The sequence below is a fragment of the Hordeum vulgare genome, chromosome 6H (genome assembly GCF_904849725.1).
Source record: "Hordeum vulgare subsp. vulgare chromosome 6H, MorexV3_pseudomolecules_assembly, whole genome shotgun sequence".
Classification (NCBI taxonomy): domain Eukaryota; kingdom Viridiplantae; phylum Streptophyta; class Magnoliopsida; order Poales; family Poaceae; genus Hordeum; species Hordeum vulgare.
Window position 1 is genome coordinate 193,553,974 of NC_058523.1, and position 13,544 is coordinate 193,567,517.

Below are 13,544 nucleotides of genomic sequence, written 5' to 3' on the forward strand. Positions count from 1 at the left end.
AGCCGAGTCTCCGTCAACGTGCCAATCTCTGGCGCTGTTGTCTGTTGCCGTAGCAGAAGAATTTCTGGCGCCGTTGCCGGGGAGGATCAAGTCAAGAACTCATCCAAGTAAGTGTCGCAAACTCAGCTCTTGCATTTACTTTTTTTGCCTCTCGTTTTCCTCTCCCCCACTTGTGAAAAACTAAAATTTACAAAAATATTTGCCTTTTTCGTTTGCCTTTTTCGTTCGCCCTTTTCTCTCGCCTGCTGTCTGTTCGCTTGTGTGCTTGTTTGCTTGCTTAAGTCAGCATGACTGAAAACACCAAACTTTGTGACTTCTCGAATACTAATAATAATGATTTTATTAGTACTCCGATTGCTCCCGCAACTAGTGTGGTATCATACAAAATCAATGCCGCTTTGCTGAATCTTGTTATGGAAGAGCAATTCTCCAGCCTTCCTAGTGAAGATGTCGCATCCCATCTTAATACCTTCATTGAGCTTTGCGATATGCAAAAGAAGAAAGATGTGGCTAATGATGTGATTAGATTGAATCTTTTTCCTTTATCGTTGCGAGATCGAGCAAAAACTTGGTTTTCGTCTTTGCCCAAAAATAGTATTGATTCTTGGAATAAGTGCAAAGATGCTTACATATCCAAGTATTTTCCGCCGGCTAAGATTATCTCTCTCCGTAATGATATCATGAATTTTAAGCAACTTGATCATGAACATGTTGCACAATCTTGGGAGAGAATGAAATTCATGATGAGAAATTGTCCCGCTAATGGCTTGAGTCTTTGGATGATTATACAAATCTTCTACGCTGGCTTGAATTTTGCTTCTAGAAATATCTTGGACTCCGCCTCAGGTGGAACATTCATGGAAATCACGTTAGGAGAACACACTAAACTCCTAGATAATATCATGACAAACTACTCTCAGTGGCACACTGAAAGGTCACCTACTAGTAAGAAGGTACACGCTATAGAACAAATTAACCCGTTGAGTGCTAAGATGGATGAGTTAATGAATTTGGTTGCTAGTAGAAGTGCTCCTTTAGATCCTAATGATATGCCTTTGTCTTCCTTGATTGAGAGTAGCAACGCTAGCTTGGACGTTAATTTTGTTGGTAGGAATAACTTTGGCAACAACAATGCTTTTAGAGGAAACTATGTTCCTAGGCCTTTTCCTAGTAACCCCTCTAATAACTTTGGCAACTCCTACAACAATACTCATGGAAATTACAATAGATTACCCTCTGATCTAGAGAGTAATATCAAAGAGTTTATCAACTCACAAAAGATTTTCAATGCGTCCATAGAGGAAAAACTACTCAAAATTGACGATTTGGCTAGGAGCGTTTATAGAATGTCTAGTGATATTGATGCTTTGAAAGTTAGATGTACTCCTCCCAAGATCAATATGGATGAAACTTTGAAAGCTATGCGTGTTTCCATGAGTGAGAGCAAAGGAAGAACCGCCCAAATTCGTGCTAGACATGAATGGCTTAAAAATGCGTGTTCGCTTGATGAGAATCACGGAGATCTTAAAGTGCTTGGTGTGACTCCCATTGAATCTTTGTTTTCTTGTGTCAAACCTAATGATGATGGGGCTGTACATGAGTACACTTTGGTTGAAAAGCGCCCCAATGATTCAGAGTCCATCTATCTTGATGGTAAAAGCATTGAAAGTGGAGTAGAAGATATTAAAACCTTCAATAGTAATGAAATTACTACTTTGTATTTCAAGGAATTCAATTATGATAGTTGCTCCTTGATTGAATGAATTTCCTTGATGCAATCCATGCTAAACTCTCCACACGCTTATAGCCAAAACAAGGCCTTTACCGATCATATCGTCGAAGCTATGATAAAATATCTTGAACAGAAACTTGAATTGGAAGTTCCTATCCCTATAAAGATTCATGATGAGTGGGAACCTACTATCAATATCAAAATCAAAAACTATGAATGCAATGCTTTGTGTGATTTGGGTGCTAGTGTTTCCGCGATTCCAAAGTCTTTATGTGATGTTCTGGGTTTTAATGAGTTTGAGGAGTGTTCTCTTAATTTGCATCTACCGGATTCTACTATCAAGAAACCCATGGGAAGGATCAATGATGTTCTTATTATTGCAAATAGGAACTATGTACCCGTGGATTTCATTGTGCTTGACATTGATTGCAATCCTACATGCCCTATCATTCTTGGTAGACCTTTCCTAAGGACTATCGGTGCTATCATCGATATGAAGGAAGGGAATATTAGATTTCAATTTCATTTAAAGAAGGGCATGGAGCATTTTCCTATAAAGAAACAAGATTGCCTTATGAATCCATGATGAAGGCTACTTATGGTTTGAGCACCAAAGACGACAATACGTGATTCTATCGCCTTATGCCTAGCTAAGGGGGTTAAACAATAGCGGTTGTTGGGAGGCAACCCAATGAATTTATCTTTTTATTTATGTTTTGTTGCGTCCACACCATCATAATTCTATTATGATAGTGTCTTTTTTGTTTCTTTTTGTGTTTGAGCCAAGCAAAACCTTTATGACTAGTCTTGGTGATGGTTGTTTGATCCTGCTGGAAAAAGACAGAAACTTTTTGCTCACGAGATTATTTTTCATTTTTATCCAGAAATAGATTTTGAGTTGATTCTTTTTGCTGCTGGTTCATATTCCTTTTTCCCAGGAATTCATAATTTTCAGAATTTTTGAGGTAACATAAGTATACGAAGTATACACATTGCTACAGACTAGTCTGTTTTTGACAGATTCTGTTTTTGTTGAGTTGGTTGCTTGTTTTGATGAAACTATGGATAGTATCGGGGGTACTAGCCATAAAAAAGTGATAATACAGTAATATAACACCAATATAAATATAAATCAAGATTTCTACAGTACCTAAAGAGGTGGTAGTTTGTTTTATTGTGCTAATGATATCACGAGTTTCTGTTTAAGTTTTGTGTTGTGAAGTTTTCATGTTTTGGGCGATGATCTCATGGACAAAGGGATAAAGAGTGGAAACAGGTCAAGCTTGGGGATGCCCAAGGCATCCCAAGCAAAATTCAAGGACACCAAAAAGCCTAAGCTTGGGGATGCCCCGGGAAGGCATCCCCTCTTCCGTCTTCAATCCATCTGTAACATTACTTGGAGCTATATTTTTATTCACCACATGATATGTGTTTTGCTTGGAGCGTATTGTATAGTAGGAGTCTTTTGTTTTTGTTGTGTCACAATCATCCTTTCTGCACACCTTTTGAGAGAGACATGCACTCATCGTGATTTTGCTAGAATGCTCATCGTGCTTCACTTATATCTTTTGAGCTAGACAGTTTTGCTCTATGTGCTTCACTTAGATCTTTTAGAGCATGGCAGTGCGTGACTTGGTAGTTGGCTTGTGCTATGAAAGTAGTCCCAAAGGTGATAGGTACCCAAAGAGGATACAAAAACTTCCATCTTCATGTGCATTGAGTAGAAAGAAAATTTTGATTCCTCTCAATTAGTTTTGAGACGTGGATTTGGTAATATTAAGAGTTATGTTAATAGGGTGTTGTGAATCTAGAAATACTTGTTTTGAAGTTAGTGATTCCCGTAACATGCACGTATGGTGAAACGCTATGTTAGGAAGTCGGAGCATAATTGATCTATTGATTGTCATCCTTTGTGTTGCGGTCGGGATCGCGCGATGGTTAACACCTACCAACCCTTCCCCTACGAGAATGCGTTTAGCACTTTGTTTCGATTACTAATAGAAACTTTCGCAACAAGTATGTGAGTTCTTCATGACTAATGTGAGTCCATGGCATAGATGCACTTTCACCTTCCACCATTGCTACCTCTCTAGTACTGCGCAATTCTCGCCGGTGCACAAACCCACCATATGCCTTCCTCAAAGCAGCCACCATACCTACCTACTATGGCATTTTCATAGCCATTCCGAGATATATTGCCATGCAACTCCCACCATTCCATCTCATGACTTGTGCCATCAATCTCATATTGCCATTGCATGATCGTAAGATAGCTAGCGAGATTTTTCAACGCCATACACCAAGCTACACCGTTCCGTCTCATGACTTGAGTCATCATTGTTCTGAGCTTTGAGCTGTGAGTAATAAAAGTGTGATGATCATCATTATTATATCATTGTCCCATGTGAGGAAACAAAAGGCCAAAGAGCCCAAATAAAAAAAGAGGCCAAAGAGCCCAAATCATTAAAAAAAGAAAAAGAGAGAAGGGACAATGCTACTATCTTTTTCCACACTTGTGCTTCATAATAGCACCATGTTCTTCATGATTGAGAGCCTCTCCTTTCGTCACCACCATATGCTAGTGGGAATCTTCATTATATAACTTGGCTTGTCTATTCCAATGATGGGCTTCCTCAAATTGCCCTAGGTCTTCGTGAGCAAGCAAGTTGGATGCACACCCACTAGTTCTCCTTTTGAGCTTTCATATACTTATAGCTCTAGTGCATCCTTTGTATGGAAATCCCTACTCATTCACATTGATATCTATTAATGGGCATCTCCATAACCCTTTGATACTCCGAGTCAATGTGACCATCTTCTCCTTTTTTGTCTCACAACCACCACCACACTCTATTCCACCTATAGTGCTATATACATGGCTCACGCTAATGAATTGCGTGATAGTTGTAAGAGGTTTGAGAAAGTAAGAGTGCAAAAACAATTACTTGGCCAATACCGGGGTTGTGCATCATTTAAATTAGTTGTGTGAGGATGATGGAGCATAGCCAGACTATATGATTTTGTAGGGATAACTTTCTTTGGCCTTGTTATTTCAAAAGTTCATGATTACCTTGCTAGTTTGCTTGAAGTATTATCGTTTTCATGTCAATAGCAAACTACTGTTTTGAATCTTACGTATCTGAACATTCATGTCACATGAAAGAAGTTACAAAGGACAACTATGCCAGGTAGCATTCCACATCAAAAATTCAGTCTTTATCACTTCCCTGCTCGAGGACGAGCATGAGTTAAGCTTGAGGATGCTTGATACGTCTCCAACGTATCTATAATTTTTGATGGTTTCATGCTATTATCTTGTCAAACTTTGGATGTTTTGTATGCCTTTTATATCTTTTTTGGAACTAACCTATTAACTCAGTGCCAAGTGCCAGTTCCTGTTTTTTCCATGTTTTTGACCCTTTTCAGAGGAGGATTTCAAACGGAGTCCAAACGGAATTAAACTTCCGAAAACATTTTTTCCGGAACAGAAGACGATCGGGAGACTTGAGAACCAAGGCAGAGGGTCACCAGGGACCCCACAAGCCCTCATGGCGCGGCCAGGGGGGCCCGCGCCTCCCAGGCTTGTGGGCTCCCTTGGCCTCCCCTGCCCTTGGTCTCTCGCCTATATATTCCCTAAAATCCGAGAAAAAATCAGGAGATCAACGAAAATGCTTTTCCGCCGCTGCAAGCTTCTGTCTCCGCAAGATCCCATCTGGGGCACGTTCTGGTGCCCTGCCGGAGGGGTGATTCGGATACGGAGGGCTTCGTCATTAACACCATGACCTCTACGATGATGCATGAGTAGTTCACCATAGACCTACGGGTCCATAGCTAGTAGCTAGATGGCTTCTTCTCTCTCTTGGATCTTCAATACAAAGTTCTCCATGATCTTCATGGAGATCTATCCGATGTAATCTTCTTTGCGGTGTGTTTGTCGAGATCCGATGAATTGTGGATTTATGATCAGATTATCTATGAATCTTATTTGAGTTTCTTCCGATCTCTTATATGCATGATTTCATATCCTTGTAATTCTCTTCGAGTTGTGGGTTTTGTTTGGCCAACATGATATATGATTCTTGCAATGGGAGAAGTGCTTGGTTTTGGGTTCATACCGTGCGGTGACCTCACCCAATGACAGAAGGGGTAGCGAGGCACGCATAGTGTTGTTTCCATCAAGGGTAAAAAGATGGGGTTTTCATCATTGCTTTGAGTTTATCCCACTACATCATGTGATCTTGCTTAAGGCGTTACTCTGTTCGTCATGAACTCAATACACTAGATGCATGCTGGATAGCGGTCGATGTGTGGAGTAATAGTAGTCGATGCATAAAGTATCGGTCTACTTGTCTCGGACGTGATGCCTATATGTATGATCATTTCCTTAGATATCATCATGACTTTGCGCGGTTCTACCAATTGCTCGACAGTAATTTGTTCACCCACCGTAATATTTGCTATTTTGAGAGAAGTCTCTAGTGAACATTATGCCCCCCGGGTCTACTTCACACCATATTTTCAGCCTTACTCTTTTACTTCGTTGCACTTTCGGCCTTCAGATCTCACTTTGCAATCAATCTTGAAGGGATTGACAACCCCTTTATAGCGTTGGGTGCAAGCTCTTTTGTGTTTGCGCAGGTACTCTGGACTTGACGCGATGCTCCTACTGGATTGATACCTTGGTTCTCAAATTGAGGGAAATACTTAGGCTCATGTGCTGCATCACCCTTTCCTATTCAAGGGAAAAACCAACGCAAGCCGAGTCTCCGTCAACGTGCCAATCTCTGGCGCTATTGTGTGTTGTCGTAGCACACCCCATGTGGCTCATACTACTTCAAGTGTATGTCGTTCATGTTGAAGAGTGTCGGTTCGACATTTGCAAGAGCCGTCCAAATTGGTTCTGAGCCGCGGCTACATAGAAATGTGGAAGAATATATGGATGATACACTGGTCAAGACCAAGGACAAGGCTATGCTGATTCAATACTTAGAAGAAACATTTGAAAACTTGCGCAAGATCAACTTGAAGATCAATCCTGAGAAGACTGTGTTTCGCGTTCCGTTTGGCAAGCTTCTTGGGTTCTTTGTGTCATGGCATGGGATTGAAGCCAACCCCACCAAAATAGAAGAAATTGATAAGTTGGTGCCACCAAAGCGTGTCAAGGACGTACGCCGCTTGGTGGGTTGCTTCGCCGCCCTCAATAGGTTTATTTCTACGTCTACAAAAAGCGCCCTTTAGTTTTTCAAGATTGTAAGAAAGGCATGTCCTATGAAATGGAATCCCGAAGCGGAGGTAGCCCTGCAAGACTTTAAAAAAATACATGTCCTCAATGCCATTACTAGTCGTAGCTGAACCGCAAGAGCCTTTGCTGCTATACTTAGCGGCAACAAATCCATTGTTCAGCATTGCATTGGTGGCGGAGAGGGTAGCTAAGGATGAGGAGGCAGCAACCCCCAAGCCGGCAACCGACAAACCAGATTTAGCCCCGGCAAGTCAATGAGCCGCCAACACAAGTACATCTCAAGAAACAAATCAACAAGTGATGCCGAAGAAGAAGATTGTGCAGCGACCAAATTTATTTTGTCAGTTACCTTCTGCACTAAGCTAGATCAAGAAATTCTGGGGTAGAGAAGTTTCTTTTTGGTCTTGTCATGGCGTCCTGAATGACACGTCACTACTTACAAGCACATCACATTACTGTCTTCACTCGCTTCCCGTTGCAACACATACTGAGGAATCTAGAAGTAACCGACAAGATTCTTGAGTGGGCATTGGAGCTGGCCAGTTTTGAGCTCAGCTTTGGAAGCACAACAACTGTTCAGAGTAGATCCTTGGTGGAGTTCATTGCAAAATGTACGCCAACGTAGGACAAAATTTCGGAAACAACCCTAAACGGCAAGGAAGGATCACAAGAATGGGTTATGTACTTTTATGCGGCCTTCTCGCTGCAAGGCGCCGGTGCGAGAGTGCTGCTTGTCGCACCCATAGGAGATCACCTCAAGTACATAATCCAGATGCATTTTCCTGGGATGTGTCGACAAACAAAACAGCTGAATATGAAGGACTGCTTGCCAACCTACGAATAGCAGTTGACCTTGGCATTAGAAAGTTGATAGTCCGGGGGGATTCACAAATGGTTGTGTGTTAAGTAAACAAAGATTACCAGAGCGCTTTGATGGATGCATACGTAGATGAAGTTAGGAAGTTGGAAGAGCATTTTGATGGTCTACAAACAAATCACATTCCTCGTGCAAAAAACTACATTGCTGACGACTTGTCAAAACAAGCTGCTCAAAAGCTACGTGTGGAACCAGGCACTGTTGTACTTCAACTGACTCAACCATCTATCAGGCCATCAGTGCGGCAAGTGAAGAAAATAAAGATTAGTTCTAGAACTACTTCCCGGCAGAGCTACCAGCCACTGCCAAGAAAGTTGTAGGAAATGATAAGGCGCTTGCTAGTGAGCAGCAAGCTCCGACAGGCCACGTGGCCCTTGTCGTTGAAGCTAGCACGCCGGCAGCTGAAGATATGCCTTTAGTCCTTGTCGTCGAGCCACAAGCTCCGTCCTGGGCGCAACAAATTTTCCAGTACGTCTAGATAGGAGAGCTTCCCGAATAAAAAGAAGAATCTAAAAGAGTAGCCCGACAGTCAAGCATGTACCAGTTTGTGGGCAACACCGTGTAGAAGAAAAGACCAAATGGGGTGAAATCGAAGTGTATTTCTCAGGAAGATGGACAAAAGTTGTTGGTAGAGATACATGAAGGGATATGCGGCTCCCATATTGTATCTCGTCATCTTGTCGGCAAGGCGTTCCGGCAAAGGTTCTACTCGCCAACAGCCCTTCAGGACGACTTGGCGTTGGTGACCACATGCGAGGCATGCCAGTTCCACGTTAAGCAAATACATCAACTAGCACAAGCCCTTCAGACCATAACGCTCTCCTGGCCTTCCTTAGTATGGGGGATTGACAGTGTCGGCCCTTTTCCCCGTGCTACCGGGGGATTTGAATTCTTGTTTTTTTGCAAACTACAAGTTTACAAAGTGGACTGAGGTGGAGTCGGTGACAAATGTAACAACACAACCAGCCGTCGGGTTTTTATAGGAATAGTTTGCCATTTTGGTGTGCCCAACAAGATGATCACCGATAATGGCACACGGTTCACCAGCAAAACCTTCATGCAATATTTCCCAAACATCAGCACCAAGATCTACTTTGCATTAGTTGCTCACCTAAAAGCAACGGTCAGGTGGAGAGAGCTAATGCTGAAGTGTTGTGTTGCCTCAAGATAGAACTTTTTACAAGATGCACAAGCAGGGAAGGTGTTAGATTGATGGGCTTATTGTGGTTCACTGGTCAATCAGGACGATACCAAATCGAGACACCATCGATATGCTCTTCTCCCTAGTGTATGGTGCAGAGGCGGTGCTCCCAACAAAAATCACATATGGGTCACCTTGAGTGCAAGCCTTTTATGAGGAATAACAAAAGCAATTGTGGCAAGACGATTTCATGCTCTCAAGGAAGATCATCTTCAGGTTGCACTGCGTGCCACTCGGTCCGAACAAGCCTTGCGCCGCTATCATAGCCGCAAGGTGCATGCTAGAAACATTGAGGAAGGCAACCTTGTTCTTTGTCAGATTCAATCCGCGAAGGGATCAAACAAGTTGCACTAAAGTGGGAAGGCCCTTAACGGGTGGTACAAGTCACTAAGCCTGGCAGAGTCTGTCTCGAAACCGAATATGACACCCCGGTGCAAAACTTGTGGAACATCGAGCATCTTCGTAAGTTCTACGTGTGAAGCGTGGTTTCCGGTCCGCTCGACAACCTCTTTTGTACAAGTCCGTCGGCAAGGCATGTAATCCTTTGTACAAAGCGATGCAAAGGCCCTGTGCACAATCAATAAAGCTAAGTGACAACTTTTTGTAGAAATACATATTTATCTTATCTATATTGCATGAAATGTTGTGATCACAATAACTAGCGTGAGATGATTATTGAACCTGATAGGTTCCTTGCCTATTCTTTGTTTTTCTCAAAGGACTGAAGGGGCCCTTCCATGCAAGTCTTCTTGGGGGAGTGATGGTATCGTACCTACAAATGCGTTCAAGATCGATTGTTTGACGAGAAGAGGTACAACAAGAAAAGCTAAGTTACAAAAACTTTAAAAATTCTTTGTTATATCTATTTCCCCTTGAACAATGTCAACATTGGTATGAGAAAATCTGCACGAGAAGGACCCTTGTTGAAATCGTTTGGTCTCTTAGGTTGTTTCGAGTCTGCTTAGAAACCAAAATTATCCGCAACAATGATGTCAAGGTGGTCTTGCCGGTAGCAGAATCTCCGACGGGCTGCTAAGGACTCGCTCCAAAAGCACTCGTGGCAAGGATGTTCACACAAGCGAGCATTTCCGGCAAGCGTAGGGATTGAGAACATGCAAGTATGAAATTGTACACGAGGGAAAGTAGTCGTTCATTCTAGCAACTAGAATATATTACACTCAAAATCAAAGTTGCGATGATAATCAAGAAAAATGTTTTAGGTACATGCGCCATGACAACAACGAGGAGATTACTTATTCAGCATCACAGGGCCAACCCTCTGAGATATGGGAGCGACATGGGCATCAAGGGTGCTGGTGTCGAAGTCCTTCGGCAGCTTAGAGAAGGCCTTGCTTAAGTCGAGGCCAGGGTTGTGGTAGGCGACTTTCACCAAGACCTTGTGGAGAACCCCACGGCAAAGCTCACGGGAACCTTGGAGGAAGTTATTGGCCCGTCCTGCCTTGTACTTCGCCAGCACTTTGACAAGCTTCTCAAATAAGACAGACAACTCGATGCTCGCCACCACTCTAACGTCGTTGGAGAAGGCACGCTCCTCCAAGTCCATCTGTGCAAGCTGGGCGGAGAGCCTGCTAGCAATGTTGATGAGCTGCTCCGTCCACAACACGGCGTTCTTCTGTAGTTTGTTGGAGGCATGTGCGGCGGAGGCAAGCAGCTCCTTCTCCTTCCGGAGCTCTTCAAGCAAAGCCCGCTCTTTGGACTTGGCAGCCTCGAGAGTGTCCACATAAGTGGTCACCTTTAGCTGGAGATCAACGTTGATGGCCGCGGCAGCTTTCAGCTCTTTGGTCTTATCGAAGAGCCCCACTTGTAGATCTGCCAAGGTGTGGAGCATTTTCTAGATATCATCTTTCATCTTTGAAACCTCCTGGCCAAAAGCGACATGGTTCAACTCCAGTCGCTGCACCTTGCCTTCTAGTTCGGCCTTGGTGGACTAGATGGTTTCAGCAGCCTTGATGGCCTCTTGGAGCTTGCCAGCGTGCCCTGTTGCTTGTTTCTCGAGGCCCACTTTATGCTTCAACTCCAGCTCCTAGATTTGTTTCACCAGTTCAGTCTCGATCTTGGTGGCAAAAGCCTTCTCTCGAGCGCTGAGTTCTTCATGGGAGTCGAGTTGAGCTTTGCACGTTATTTGTTCTTCTTAGACAGCAATGCTCTCGTGGGCTTCCCTCCAAATTTTCTCTACCTCATCCTTCTCATTGATGAATTCAGGTATGGCCTTGGTGAGGTTGGTTTGCCGCTCAGTATGGTCCTTACAAATCTCAATAAACCAGGTCTGCATTTCGGTGACATGTTCCTGGAATCTGGGTTCTACCTAAGCAACAAGAGATTCTCGGCGGTCTAGCTTCTCCGAGCAATCAACATAGTGTGCTTGCAGCTGCCTGAAGTTTTTGCTGATGGAGGATAAGATGGCTTGCTCCTTAGCTTAGTCATTTCTACCAAATGGGTCGACTGTCACCACCCCTCTGGCGATGGCGAGTGCATCATCAAGAGCTCCTTCTTCATGGAAGGCCATGCGGGTTGCGTCGCCAGGGAAACTCAGAAACTGAAGATCACTAACTTTGAGGTACCAGCTTGGAGGTGGCGCATCTCATGTTGATGGGATGACAAGAGCTCCACTAGTAGCCCACATCGTGGTGAGCCTGCCTATTTGTGGCACTCCTCAGTCAGAAGTGCCCTCGGTATTTGCCACCACCTTTGAAGACGGTTCCACGACAACCTTCTTGTCGGTTTCCTTGGCGGTCCTGCGGGTGACTTCTTCCTCCGCGCCGAACCGGCTTGCCTCGTTGGCTGCCTCCTTGGAGATCTCCCCAATGTTGATATCGACATTCATATCCTCGGGCGGGGCAGATCTACAACACGAGTAAATGAATTGAAATTGAACTTAGAATAAGTTCAAGAAGACAAAAAAAATAAAACAAAGCAAGGATTTCGCAAACAACGGACTCACCCTGGGCTCCTGTTGAGGAGGAATGTCTCCTCCTTTGGCAACACCAATTGTTGTTGCATGGTTGCCGGTGGCGCCGCCTGCCAGTGTGTCTTCAGTACGGCCGAGCTCATCAGTGGAAGCCCTTGTTGGAGGCTTCTCTTTGGAGTTGAGCGCATGTGAGATGCCTCCAGGTGCTCCATCTCCACTTACAGGGGAATGGAAGTGGTAGTGTTGGCGTACACAATAGTACTCGCCGTCGGGTACTCGGGAGGGGACTCCCCATGGGGCTGGTGGAGGGGCTGATGACAGTGACCTCCTGCACCAAATGGGAGCTTGTCGTGTCCTCTGTGGTGAGCGTAGATAAATGCACAATTGCTCCCTAGGGTGGTTTTGATAATTGATCGCAATCTATGCATCATTGGACTAATATTTTTATCCTAGTATATTTCAGAAAAATTCAAAACATGCTTTGGCTATAGTCTTATTTAGAGATGCCCCTTGATGCAAGAAAGGAATAGGATTGTCCCAAGATTGAAGCTAGAAGACTCCTCATTTTATATTTTTGAGAAATCACTTTTGAGTCCATAGGAAAGACAATACTATTAAAAGGGGGTGAGGTACCGAAATGAACTGGTTGCTCAAGTGCTCAAAGTTAGCCACCAAAATACTAAGTCACTTTTCCCACATAACCATTATGTCCAATTCCGCACACTCAAATTTGGTGCCACTAACTTTCCCATCTTTGCCCCACCGAGTTTGATCTCAGACAGAACCCTAGCCAATCCCACCAAATCGATGCAACCGAAACCATATCGGTGCTACCGAGTTCAAGGTGATCAACTTTCTGTTGGCTCGGTACACAAAATCGGAATGTCCCAGTTTGCGTATCGGTGTCACCGAGTTGTGTCATCTGTCCGTTAGCCACCTTTTCGGTGCCACCGAGATTCAAAAGTTGTTGCCTTTAGTGCAAGTCGGTACCACCGAGTTGATGACTTCGGTGTCACCGAGTTGGCCACTTTAGTTGTAACGGTTGAATTTTGTGTGTTGCCTATATATACCTCTTCACCCACCTCTCATTCATGGGAGAAGCACTCAGAACACACACTTGATTGCCAGATCCATTTTTGTGAGAGAGAGCCACCTACTCATGTGTTGAGACCAAGATATTCCTATCTAATCATTTGAAACTTGATATCTAGCCTCCCCAAGTTGCTTTCCACCAAATAAATCTCTCATGCCCATGCCTATTGCGTGAGAGAGTGATTTTGTGTTGAGTAGACTATCTTTAGAAGCACAAGAGCAAGGAGTTCATCGTTCTACCACATATATTACTTTTTGGAGGGTGATGCCTCCTAGATTGGTTAGGTGTCGCTTGGGAGCCTCCTACTTCGTGTTGGGGAGTTAAACCAAGATGTTTGTAAGGGAAAGGAGATCGCCTACTTCGTGAAGATCTACTGTGAGTAAGGCTAGTCCTTCGTGGGCGGAAGCCGTGGTGGAATCGACAAGGCCGCTTCTTCGTGGACCCGTTGTGGGTGGAGCCCTCCATGGACT